Source organism: Sinocyclocheilus rhinocerous, unplaced genomic scaffold (assembly GCF_001515625.1).
Source record: "Sinocyclocheilus rhinocerous isolate Xijiao unplaced genomic scaffold, SAMN03320098_v1.1 scaffold317, whole genome shotgun sequence".
Classification (NCBI taxonomy): Eukaryota; Metazoa; Chordata; class Actinopteri; order Cypriniformes; family Cyprinidae; genus Sinocyclocheilus; species Sinocyclocheilus rhinocerous.
The window spans coordinates 237,365-252,077 of NW_015633534.1; the positions used below are offsets into that span (position 1 = coordinate 237,365).

The 14,713-nt window shown below is 35.1% G+C and overlaps 1 protein-coding gene across 1 annotated transcript in view; it reads left to right on the forward strand.

The window, feature by feature from the left end:
• Nucleotides 1-2,804: 2,804 nt before the first annotated feature.
• The window catches only part of LOC107744266 (protein FAM163B-like), a 35,014-nt gene continuing 23,105 nt past the window's right edge, over nt 2,805-14,713 (forward strand). The window contains exon 1 of the mRNA XM_016557800.1: nt 2,805-2,871. The gene's annotated coding sequence lies outside the window, so the exon portion shown is untranslated. The remainder of the gene's footprint in view (nt 2,872-14,713) is intronic.

Genomic DNA, 14,713 nt, shown 5'->3' on the forward strand with positions numbered 1-14,713 from the left:
TCTGTTCCCCTGTGACCTAGTTTTACTTTGGCTCCTAATTGTCATTTCGTTCACCTGTGTTTGATTAATTAACTCATTAGTTCTTTCGTTTGCTCCCCTACAAATACTCTCAGTTTTCCCTTAGTCGGAGTCCGTTCTCGTTTATGTAATGTTGGTCTACTTGCCTGTCTCCTGGATTTACTGATTAAATTACCTTTTGTATATCTCCTTCGTCCTCGTGTGTGTGTACCTCACCAACCCGTAACAGCGACATTATATCTCACAATTATGACTTTTTTCGCACAATTGTGAGTTTACATCTGGCAAATCTGACTTTTCAGAATTGTGAGAAATATACTCACAATTGCTAGTTATAAAGTCCAATTCTGAGGAAAAAAGACTTATAATGCAATTGCTTGTTATCAGAAATGTGAGCTATAAATGCACAATTGTGGAAAAAAAGTCAGAATTGCAAGAAAAAAACATTTATAACAAATAAAAAGTCAGAAATGCGAGTTTAAATCATGCAATTCTGAGAAAAAAAAAATCTGAATTGTGAGATAAAAAGTTGCAATTACCAAAATTCCACATTCAATTTACAAATGGTCCGATCTTACGTTAAACATAAGGTGGGTAAAATAGCAATAAATAGCTAAAATTAGTAATAATAATCAAAATAAACATTTCATCTGGCAAATAATAGTTCATCATCCTAACCGTAGCCTATGCTGTTTACGGTTTCCATGCTCATAAACACCGGTATTCAATGGTTGTGGCTAAGGTATACAGCTACGGCTGGAAACCAACAATAAATTAAATGTTCTACCTATTAGATTATGTTTTATTAATGTCTACACATACCCCAACCCTAAACCTACCCCTTACAATAATGCAAATCAAAAAATCAGAATTGTGAGATAAAAAGTTGCAATTACCAAAATTCCACATTCAATTTACAAATGGTCCGATCTTACGTTAAACATAAGGTGGGTAAAATAGCAATAAATAGCTAAAATTAGTAATAATAATCAAAATAAACATTTCATCTGGCAAATAATAGTTCATCATCCTAACCGTAGCCTATGCTGTTTACGGTTTCCATGCTCATAAACACCGGTATTCAATGGTTGTGGCTAAGGTATACAGCTACGGCTGGAAACCAACAATAAATTAAATGTTCTACCTATTAGATTATGTTTTATTAATGTCCACATACCCCAACCCTAAACCTACCCCTTACAATAATGCAAATACAGTATTGTTCAGCGTGACAAAAAATTAAGCTATTGATGTGCGCATGCCCAGTAGCTGCAGCTGTATTGCTTCTAGCCTTAACTGTATTTATCAGCATTTATCATCAATTTAGAACGCGGCTCATCCAATCAGAATTTCTAGTCCGAACTAATCGTTTATAAAGCGCTTTATAAACGTTTCTATTTATAACACAGTAGTATTAACATTATTATTATTAACATAATGTTTAATTACAAGGTTCGTCACATAATATTTTAATTAAGCAACAATACTTATGTTGATTAAATAAGCAACAGCGTTAACACTATTGTAAAGTGTGGGAAATTAAATTTTCTACCTATTAGATTGTTTTATTAATGTCTACACATACCCCAACCCTAAACCTACCCCTTACAATAATGCAAATACAGTATTGTTCAGCGTGACAAAAAATTAAGCTATTGATGTGCGCATGCCCAGTAGCTGCAGCTGTATTGCTTCTAGCCTTAACTGTATTTATCAGCATTTATCATCAATTTAGAACGCGGCTCATCCAATCAGAATTTCTAGTCCGAACTAATCGTTTATAAAGCGCTTTATAAACGTTTCTATTTATAACACAGTAGTATTAACATTATTATTATTAACATAATGTTTAATTACAAGGTTCGTCACATAATATTTTAATTAAGCAGCAATACTTATGTTGATTAAATAAGCAACAGCGTTAACACTATTGTAAAGTGTGGCCCCAGAAAAGTTTAACATACATTTTAACGACTTATTTAATCAGGTGAGGCGGTATCTTAACGCCTTCCAGGGGCTCTGATGAATTTATGATGCTTCTCTGGATTCGTTGAACTCGCATCACAGTTCCTGATAGCCGCATATCGTCAGTCAGCACAGCGACCGGAACTGTAAAACCGTCTCATCCCACTCCGCGCGCGCAGGCAGATTTACAGTGCACTTCAGCTGCACGAGACAAACAGCAGCAATTATCTGGCGGGAAAGAACGCGACACCAAACACGGCAAATCAGCATCGGAGAACAAACAAGCTTGAGATTTCATAGTCCGTGGTAATTTCTAGCACAAAGAGAGAAGACGCTGCCATCTGAAGCTTGAGGCGCATTGTGATATTATGGAGCTGCGAAGGTTTTCGTGTTCCGGTTGAGGACGTTTGAAGGAACGGCTTTTTATACAGCACCTCATTTCACGGACCACTCTTCGATGCAGAACTAGTTTAGGCTAATTTCTTCGAACGACGACGGATTTGATTAGGTCTACTTATCGAAAAGGACTTTTATTTACCTCAACAAGTTTTTCCTCTTCTAAATTACTACATTGTGCTCTCGGAGCTTCTTTTTTTCCTCACATTTAATGAACGGTCTATGAAAAGTCGCTCAGGATGTTGACAACTCCACATAAACGGGTATGAAATAAGGAACACAGTGATTACGCCAAGATATCGCTTCATCTTAATCGTGTGAGACTGTTAATACGCCGCATTTATTGTTTCCCCAACCCATTCACCCATTCACCCATTCACGTTTAAGCCGTTTTAGGACGCCAAAAGTCGAGGGAAAAACGCCGAAAGTCGCTCACGCGGATCCGTAACAGTTCTGCAGATGTGCTCTGGTTCAATTCTAACCATCGTGTAGGTAAGATTACAACACAACTGTGATTTATTTCACTTCATTTGTCCACAGAATTGTTTTTGTTGTGAAGAAATGTAATGTGGTTTCTCTATTGGTTTGTGTGAACAGTAATCATTCCTAATTCGCGTTTAATGTCAATAATGCTCGGAGACATTCTCCAGTTGACATTTTCATTATTAGCACTTTTAATGAAATTAAATTAGGCCTGTTTTCTTCATGTAGCTTCAACTGGCATTCATAGGAAGTTGTGCTCTGTCCATGGTGCTGAAGTTATGGAAAGTTGACCTGCTGAACTCGATTTAATTCAAATATGTTGATGTTATATACATTCAGTATATCCTAGATAGATCCTTCTCAATACTGCATCATTATAGAAGTTTAATTCATGTCTGAGTTAATGTTTTAACCAAATCAGCTCTATAAAACTTATAGGCCTATAGGAGGCTGAATTCCAGGTAAAAACCATTGAAAAGCAAATTTTCTCACTGTTTGTACTTAGATGTGCCCAAAGAAACAGCCCTTGGTAGTTGTTCAATCTACAATGAGTTCTAACTGCATCATGATTTTGCATCATGGTTTTGATCATGTGACCAGTAAGACCATCTTTCTCAACCTGTGCTCTTTTAATGATAACTCAAACATTAAGAGCCATTGAACCCATCATGTCACGTGCAGTCAAGCAGATATGGCAATCTACACTCCTCCTGATTGGTGCATGCGATTTTCCATGACCCCTTGAATGGTGCAAAGAGATTTTTTCCCCTAAGACATTTACGAGATGGGACATAAAGGGGGATGGGCTTTTCCAGCATAATAATGTTAAAGAATTCTCTCCACCCCCGGCCATGACCGTTCCTCCATCCTTGACCCTCCCCGTCACATCTCTGTCTCTCTGTCACACACATATTAATTGCAAGATGCCCCCATTCCAGTGAATCATAGAGATATAGCATGTCTATTCCAAAGTGTCATCTTCAGAGGAATAAACCAGTGTCACATATGCAGAACTTATTTTAACCAAATATTAACCGAGAGTTATTTTAGCTTGATCTGACATGTAAAAATAAATTTCAGTAGTCAAGTTGGTTACGTCATAGTAAATCATATTTTCTCATAAATCACATAAATCATAAACAAATATTGTGAAATTGGTGTAAGATTTAAATTTCATAAATCATTACAAAGAAACAGCAAGGAACACTGAATTAAAATGAAATTTAGAGTAGAAACTGCAATATAATTTTCTTGTAAAAATTGTCAATAATCTTAATCTAAAACGTATTTATTTATTTATTTATTAATGTGTCTACAGTGTGTATGACATTCTTCTATGGAACACAAAAGAAAATATTTTGAAATATTTGTTGGATTTTTGGACCCCGTTGACTTCCATTCTTGTAAAACATTCGCTAATCGTTTTATTTAAAACTTAAAAAAAAATTTTTTTTTTAAACATAAAAAAAAAAAAAAACTTTTAACATTTAAAAAAAACTTAGTATTTATTTATTATTTATTTATACTTACATACATACATTCATTCATACATATATGGCATTCTTCTCTGAAACACAAAAAATATATACATTTAAAAAAAAATTGTTATTGTTGTTTGTATTTTTGGACCCCATTGACTTCCATTGTATGAAGTTGAAACATTCCTCAGAATATCTTCTTCATGTTCCACAGATGAAAGAAGTCATACAGTACAGGTCAGGACATAAGACATAAGGGTGATTAAATGATGACAGAATTTTTATTTTTCATTTATCCTTTCAGTGATGCTTTTTTAGGTTACCTGACAAAACGTTTTTCATAATATAATATGACCGTGCTTTTCTCAGAGACTAAAATGATTTGTATTCTGCATGCAGCAAGGTTTAGGAATAATTACAGAATGTAACAATGACTTTAAATTGCATCACCTTAAAAAGTATGTAAATATTTAAAAGTCATACAATGTTTTTGAAGCACCCAGGTGTAAAGTGCATTTAAACAGACAAGATTTTATTCTGACCATACGGTCTGTGAGCAGGGACGTTTAATGATTTGGATATTTGGAGCATCATTCTTCAAACTCTTTTCTGCCAGAACCTCCAGGCTGCCTTTCACACCACATCTCCTCGCTACTCTTTCGTTTATATCCTTCACTGTTCCTGCTCTCCTCCCCCATCCCCTCCCCCACACCAGTTGCTATGTCTCCTGCCACAAGGCCATGTCACTTTCTGCGACCGCAGACACCAGCATGGGCTTACAACACTCCTGCCGCCCCAAGGGAGAGCATGCCGGCCGATGCCTTGCAGAATAAACAAAGACTGTTTTTACTAGAAGATGGAAGCTTGCTCTCACATCCCCCCAAACCTGCTTAAGCTGAATTGGAAAAGTCCCAAAGCAATAACAAAATGGATTATTTCTCACATCGTTTGGTGTGGAGGAGGTTTCTCAGGAGGATCTTCTCCAAGGAGGGGCCATGAACATATAGGGATGTTCAATGTGAGACAGCAGCAGAATAAGTTTTGAAGCACATAATGGTGGAATGATTCTGGATACGGAGTGGCCTCTTGCCAACTGGACAGGCAGAGATATAAAAAGATTAGGGCAGGAAGCAAAGTGGAAAAGCGGCTGGAGCTGTACTCAGCCGCCCTGCAGGAATAACTCTAAACACACACATGTTATCTCACAAAAGAGTGTTTTTATGTAAGTCCTGTAAACACTTTTATCCTCTTCGTGGTGATGGAAGAAGGCTGGAGGTTGTGTACATAGCGGCTACAAAAAATTAATCACTCCGGCCCTCTAATGCAGACACAGTCAGTCGCCCCTGAGGCCCGAGAGAGCTGAACCGCCTGTTGTTCCGGTTAAACTGAGGACAAGTCCTTTAGAAATAAAGAGGACTGTCAATTTAATATGATTTAATAAATGACTTTTTTAATATCATTATTGTTATTATATATATTTTTTTTATTAATTTAATTTAATTATTTTCCCACCAGTATTTTTTTTTAAAGTTGCCATCTGGTATAGGGCATAATGACCTGGATGGACAGACTAGTGTACCTGTTATTTGTGCCGAAGTGATGCTATATAGGCCTACCATGAATTAGAGCTGCACGATTATGACAAAAAACATAATTTACGTTTAATTCCCTTGATATTGTAATTGTGACTTTTAAAGGGATAGTTCACCCAAAAATGAAAATTAGCCCATTATTTTTTGTAAGAAAAATATCCATATTCAAAACTTAATAGTCACTTTAATCTAGCTTGCGCCAACAGTTGTACACGGAAGTAGCTCCGGGCGGATGACGTATGGGGTCAGCGTTGCGCATGTGCCGGTGAGTCTCGTGAAAACCAACGTTTGTTTATAGGAGCAAAGGAAGCAAAGTTTCCTTACTTTAGCAAAGGAAAACCAGTCTTCTCTTGGCTTATATCGAAATCCTCTGACATTCTTCTTTACAAATCCTCGTTTTGTACTTCTAATTCATGACCATTGTTTTGTTTTGATCTCTCCCCTGCGCTTCCACTTTCGTCACTTCTGAGCGGCGCATGCGCAATGCTGACGTCTTACGTCATCCGCCCGGAACTGCTTCCGTGTACAACAGTGAGCACAAGCTAGATTAAATTGATTATTACGTTTTAAATATGGTTATTTTTCTTACAAAAACGCATCAATTCGCTACTCCGGTTAAACTGAGGACAAGTCCTTTAGAAATAAAGAGGACTGTCAATTTAATATGATTTAATAAATGACTTTTTTAATATCATTATTGTTATTATATATATTTTTTTTATTAATTTAATTTAATTATTTTCCCACCAGTATTTTTTTTTAAAGTTGCCAGCCACCGCCAACATTTTTGATCATTTCCACAAAAATGTCATGGCCCCTAGAATATTTTGTCAGCGTTATATCAGCGTTACCAGAGTTGCTCATATACCACACCATGTTACAACACAGTAGAGCTATTGCAGACAGAAATTCAGATGAATCCAATCGGAGTTATATTAAAAATTGACTTTGATCTGCTGTTGATCAAGCTGTTTAATGGCAGTCAGCAAGTGTTGCAGTGCATCAGTCCAAAAGAAGTGAAATAAAGCGCATGCATCCATAATAAAAAGTGCCTCACACGGCTCTAACGTTGATGAATAGAAAATTCCGCAGTTCAGATTCTTTATGTAGGTTACACATCTATACTGGTCCATACTGCGCTTTATTATGCAGGAGAAATAATGCAACTTTGGTTACTAATATTATTTTGATCAAAAATAGCAAACACCAAACTGGTTAAAGCGATAGTTCACCCAAAAATTAAAATTCTGTCATTAATTACTCACCCTCATGTTGTTCCAAACCCGTAAGACATTCGTTCATCTTCGGAACACAAATTAAGATATTTTTGATGAAATACGAGAGCTCTCTGACTCTGCATAGACAGCAATGCAACTGACACGTTCAAGACCCAGAAAAGTAGTAAGGACATTGTTAAAATAGTTCATGTGACATCAGTGGTTCAACCGTAATTTTATGAAGCTACAAGAATACTTTTTGTGGGCAAAGAAAACAAAAAATAACAACCTTATTCAACAATTTCTTCTCCTCCGTGTCAGTTGACACACGTTCACAAGAGTACCACGGCGCATGCTATAGTATGTACTATAGCACTAAAGTCTAAACAATAATAATGAATGAATTAATTATGTAATTAACCAGTCAATTACATTGTAATAAGAAATTATTTACAAATTGAAAAAAATATATGGATATATATTAAAATGAATTTTACATCATGAAATAAAATCTCAAACATCCCTATGGACAGGCAATGGAGAAAAAAATCAGCTCTTTGTCCTCTGGCACTTCCTGTTTACATTTTACACTCTCCCTTTGCAAACTTTGCATCATGAAAGATCATCCTAATGTATCAGACTGCTCAAGCGAACCAGCAGGCCCATATGAAGCATTAAATCAGTCCAGACTGGCATTCGAGCACGCCCGCTTTGGGTTTGTTTATCTGAGGTATGCATTTCTGCATATTCAATGCAATTCAAATCCAAGCTGTCCGCTGCAATCAGTTTACTTCCTGTATGCATGTGTTTGTGATGCCAGAGATATTCTGCACATTAGGAAAAAGCAGTGTTTGTGTACTTTGGTAAGGGAATACATTTCCCTACCGTCATATATTTGGATCAATGTGGGTTTAACGTCAGTCCTCTATAAACTCATGAGGAAGTAGCATGTGTTCATGGCCTTCATTAGTGTGGGAATGAATTATCTAATGGCATACCTGCACGCTTCATCCCTCAACACACACACTATGGCTCACTCAGATAGGCCTGTGCAGTAGCCGTGGGGTTGCCAAGGGTAACGCTTTATTTGTCACAAACCACAAATAGAAAGATTATGCAGGGTGCATATGGCACTGCCATGTTTCATATCTTGAAGTGTTTTTACTGAGTTTGATGTGTGACTTGAGAATAAGAATAGGCTTTTTATTCTTCATAGTCATGTATGAAGACTTAGTCATGGAATTAATGTGGTATAAACAAATGATCTGCCACATTTAGTCCTAAACCAAACGTCCCTCAAAGGGAAGTGATATTGATATGCCTGGTAACCTTCATAGTGCATTTGTTTACTGTCAGCATTCTGCTTTTATATGTTTGTTTGTTGATGTATGATGGTTTCAAGACTCTATTAGCACTGTAACATGAGACAAACTATTACTTTTAAGTCATTATAGGCTATTTATTTCTTTTGGCCCATATAAAATTGTCCTTCAGGTTCTATATATTTTTTACTTTTCAGGCCAAGTGTGTTGTGTCTGTCTGAACATGGATTAAATCACCCTATAAAGTTCCTTCATCCTTTTATCCCTTTGAAATTAAAGAAATGTAGTTTTGACTGCAGGGTGTGTGAAACGTTTAGCTAGGTTACACTATAGTCTCACTTAAAGAGTTGTATTGCACTTACGGCACATTTTAAAGCAGCTTGTGCCTGTTGGTTATTTACACACAGGCTTGGTCAGGGGTAAAATAGTTTGTCTTCCTGTTAAGTCTGACATGACCTATAAAAAATCCAATTAATCTTTCAATTTAATCTGTTAGCAAACCCTTTGTTGGTGTGTTCTATTGTATGTAGTGTTTGGTAAGGTTTCAGACAGTTTAATGAATAATTATGTCCAGAAAACATTGCAAAAGTTACAAAACATATTTAATGGATACATTGCTCTCTATTGTTGTTTTTTCGTGCAAAATGTCTGTCTGTCGTTGCTGTTTCAGGTCTTTTTTTTTCAGATAGTCCTAGGTTATCTTCAAATGCTACATGTGTTTAATGGACAAAGGATTTTGAAGTATGATTTTTTTAAAGACAGTATTGTATGAATTATGTAAGTTTATTTAAAGATGTACTTACTCTCGCTAATACATAATACTAACAAACACATAAATATGATAACATACACACTGCTAACATATGCTAACATACTGTTAACAAATAACATGATAACATAACACTGACCTAATAGCATGCTAACATACATACTGCTAACATACACATACTGTAACAACATAATACACACACTGCTAATACAGTATATACTGAAACAACATAATGCTAACATACACATACTGTAACATGATAGCATACAAACGGCTAACATACACTACTGTTACAACGTTACTGCTAACATACACATACTGTTACTGCTACACTGTAACATACGCATAATATAACATGCTAACATGCATACTGCTAACATACACATACTCTAACAACGTAACATACACATACTGTAACAACATATACACACTGCTAATACAGTATATACTGTAACAACATAATGCTAACATACACATACTGTAACATGATAACATACATACTGCTAACATATACTGTAACAACATAGCATGTACAGTGCTAACATACACATACTGTAACATGATAACATACACTCTGCTAACATGCACATACCGTAACAGCATTATAACATACACACTGCTAACATATACTGTAGTAACAATGCTAACATACACATACTGTAACATGATAACATACACTCTGCTAACATGCACATACCGTAACAGCATTATAACATACACACTGCTAACATATACTGTAGTAACAATGCTAACATACACATACTGTAACATGATAACATACACTCTGCTAACATGCACATACCGTAACAGCATTATAACATACACACTGCTAACATATACTGTAGTAACAATGCTAACATACACATACTGTAACAATATGATAACATACACACTGGTAACATATACAGTAACAACATAATGCTAACACACATACTGTAACAACATGATAAAATACACACTGCTAACATACTGTAACAATACGTAACATACACACTGCTAACATATACTGTAACAACATAATGCTAACACATACATACTGTAACAACATAAAATACTCACTGCTAACACATACTGTAACAGCATGACACTGCTATCATACACATACTGTAACAATATATAACATACACACTGATATATACTGTAACAACATGATAACATACTGCTAACATACAAACTGCTAATACAATATGTACTTTAACATAATGCTAACATACACATACTGTAGCATGATAGCATCCAAACTACTAACATATACACTGCTAATACAGTATATACTGTAACAACATAACATACACACTTCTAACATATACTGTAACAATATAATGCTAACACACATACTGTAACAGCATAACATACACACTGCTAACATATACTGTAATAACATGATAACATACTGCTATCAAGCGCGTACTGTAACAGCATGCTACATACTGCTAACCTAAAAATACTGTAACACCATGCTAGGAAGGATGTTAGAATGTTGTTACAATATTTAGGTTAGCATGCTAACCTAAATGTGCTGTAACAACATGATAACATACATTCTGCTAATATACTGTATTTTAACATCTGTGCTGCTAACATACATACTCTAACAACATGCTAACATACATATTGCTAACATACACATACTGTAACAACATGATAACATGCATAATGCTAAAATACACAAAATTTATATGTCAACATATATAATGCAATTCACAGTTATAGGAGTTAGAAAGATAACAAATGGGATGCAACACAACAAAAGTTAACAGCAACAGACAATTAATAATGGTATACATCCAAATAATATACAGTAGGTTATAGGTCACATACAACAACAAGGTTTTTAGAAAACCTCTGACACAAGGTTATATTGAAGTCATATCAAAGTTATGGTGGTTCACAAATAAGCAGCAATTTCTCATTTGAACAATATGTAAATGGACATCTGAAGTAGAATCATGTGATCGTCTGCCTGCATTACTCAGTTTTGTGGTTGTATATAATGTGGCCTACAGATTGTTTTTATTTTGGATGCTGGTGCTAGTGTGACATCACACCTCTTAACTAGCCTAACCAGCAAGACTATCAACCAGCTTCATCAGACAAATCATTCTGCTTGACTAGCTTCACCAGGTACGCTTTCACTGTTTCACAGCATGAGACCAGGCACTAACCAGCCTGAGCCAGCATGGAAATGTATGCAGGTCTAAGGTGGTCTTGTCAGCAGGGTGGCACATCCATATTCAAAGCTCTTTGTGCATGCAGTCCAGATGTATTGTTCTGGAAGTGTACTTGATGCCGCGTTGAGTCACAATGGATGGAGTCACAATCTTATCGCGTGTGCAGAAATGAGCGACCTTTGTTGCAGGTTTATGTTTCCACATTCATGTCCCCTGTCAGGTTGTGTTATTATGCTGTCACATGAATTGACTTGCCTGTGCGCCCTGCCATGCTTCAGAGGAAAATGCGTTCTCATTATTTCCCATGGCACACCACAGAGAAATGTGCAAACTTCTGTGTCAGGAGTTGTTAAGTCCCTTTCACACGTTTCACACCAGGGCTTCAATGCACCTTTGACCTCCACTCGAAAATACCGCAGACAGTGTCACAGAAGAGTGATATGAAGAAGTTGCTAGCAGTAAAGTAGGATAATAAGCAAGGGAAATACTAAAGCAAACCCTTGTGAAAAAGATGTGTGCTTAATTGTATATAACATGCATTTGTAGTGCACTTCAAATCTAAATCAATCAAATCAAATCTATAAAATACTTAATAAAAAATGTCATATTCATATTAGTTCACAGTGCTTTAACTAATGTTAATTTTCATTGTTAGTGTAGTTTAGTGTTTAGTGTAGTTAGTGTAGTTTCATGTTAATGTAGTTAACTAATGTTAACAAATGAAACCTTATACAGTGTTACCAAAAAATCGGTACTTGCAGATAATAGTATTTTAATCAATTTAAAATGCCACTTAAAGGCAGAGTAAGTGATTTCTGGTAGCCAATGTTGATATTTGAAATCACCAAAACAAACATGCCCCTACCCCAAAAGGGTCTTGCCCCTATTTTGATAGCTCCGCCCCACATATACGCACGCAACCCAGGCAACGATTAGTTCTGTGAAACAAAGCAAAACCAATATTTGAACGCGCTCTCCTCCACATCATGAGTAGACACGCCCCTTATTGCTGATTGGCTACAAGTTTGTTTTGCTATTCGGCCCGAATCAGTTTTCTAAAGTGTTTTTGAAAAATCACATACCCTGCCTTTAAATGTACTTAAAAAGAGACTGCTTTCATCACTTTAAAAAAGTACACTGTAATAATGTCAAATTAAAAGTTTTACGTTTGTTTTAAACATCTTTTGAAGTACACTTATTTTGATGTGTAAAGCACTTGTGAAGTACTTGATTATAGGTCTAACTGTAGTGTGTTATTTGATAATGCATTTAAAGTTAATATATTTAAGTGCACTAAATTGCAACTTCATTACATATGTGCAATTACAAATTTATGTAAATACATGACATACATTTCAATAGACATGATTTTAAAGTATATTTTAGTTTACCATAAATGCTCCAGTACATTCAGCAATACACTTTAACCATATTTCAAAGACAATATAAGTAATACTTTTGAAATTGCATATAAAGATGTACTTAAAGTACTACTTAAAATAGATAACTGCATTTAATATAAATTTAAACTATATTTGTAATTAACATACAATTACATAATATTCTATTAAAGTATATTATTCTTGTAAAAAAAAGTACTCTTTTTAAAAAAGTAAGCTGAAGTGTACTTAAAATTTAAAATTACCTTTAGATTAGAACAGGAAAACAGGTTTTGATACAGTGAGAAAATAAAAGACCGGGCAAATATTGAATGTCATAATATGCCTTTAATGTTGTGTCATACAAGTATGGTGTGCTTTTATATATATCTGGTGGAAATTTATATGCAACACAATCCTGTAAAAAAATTTATTTTTCAATAATCTACTGACTAAAAAATGGGACTTAATTTCTTTGGAATTTTTTTTTTTTGGGATGCAAACCAAGAGATATGATTATTCATAACAAGGGAATGATTAGTCTGGCATCAGTGCAAACCCGTCTTCACGTTATGTAATGCTAGAGTTAAAATGAAAGAGTCTGTAATACATGAAAGAGTGATACATTATAAATATGCCTGGACATGTTTGAAATCATTGTAAAATGCAGATATATTCACATGTGCACACCTGTGACAATGTGCAGACCATTCAATTCAATATTAAAAACCTACAGATACAACATGCTTACACCAGACACTCATGGCATGGCGCCAAATCTAGTAAATAATGCATTAAAATGAAAATTATTATCAGAAACCAAACGTTTTGCACCCAATGAGCCGAAACCAAAAAATAATTTAAATGTCTTTAAATGGACTTTCTTCAATAGGTGTTATTTTCATAGGCCTATATGTTTCAATAATATATATTTTTTTAAATGTATGTTCATAAATTTAATTCTGACTTTTTAAACATAGATCTTGCTTTTTGACACACACTGCAGGAAAAAGAACATAACCACCTCAAAATACAAAACATTACACATGGGACATGACATGTGTATGTTTGTGATATGTTAAGAAATGTTCTGTAATTATAAGCAAAAATAAACCACACGCAAATATGCAATACATTTTTAAGCATATGATTTGTCACACACTGAATTGTGTAATTGATTTTGCAATCATATTTCATTTTTTTGACTGTGATTTGTTTTGCAAAGTCTCATCATATCAGAGCGGATGTGTTTACAGGACATTAAATATGATTAAACCCGCATGTTTACATGCACGCTTCTTCTTCTCCATGTCAGGATTTCTAAAAAGCTACAGCTGCAGTCAATATTTTTGGCCTGCTTCTCTGTCTTTTATTAAAAATCTCAAAATTGTATTTTGAGTTAAACTTGCTTGAACTATGACCACTGCGTTACAAGGATATGCTGCAGTGGCAGAGTGACTTGTCTGTGGTTGGCTGTGTGTTTCTGTGTTCTGAGCGTGTGTTTGCACACATCCTGTAATTAAAGCTACATGTGATGAATATGTTGTGATATGGCAACATATTAATCATACTGTGATCTAATTTAGTGATCCCCATGGGAGGTTTGTGAGGTAGACTGCAGCACGCTAATGGATGTTTGACTTCATTGAATTACAGCTACGTGTGCACATGAGCGCTGTGCGTAAATACTGGGTTTTGCGTAGGTTACACGCTTGAGTCTCTGCGCATGTAAAAATCTAACTATTCAATTGACCTTTTGAATCACTGGGTCGCAGTATTACTAATATTTTTAAGTTAAAGGTCATGAACATGGCAGTCAGTAGCAGGGCCAATGACAAAACAGAGTGTCTACAATAAATAAATAAACACATTTTGTAAAAGTTTTTCAAAATAAACTAGATGCTTAATATATATATATATATA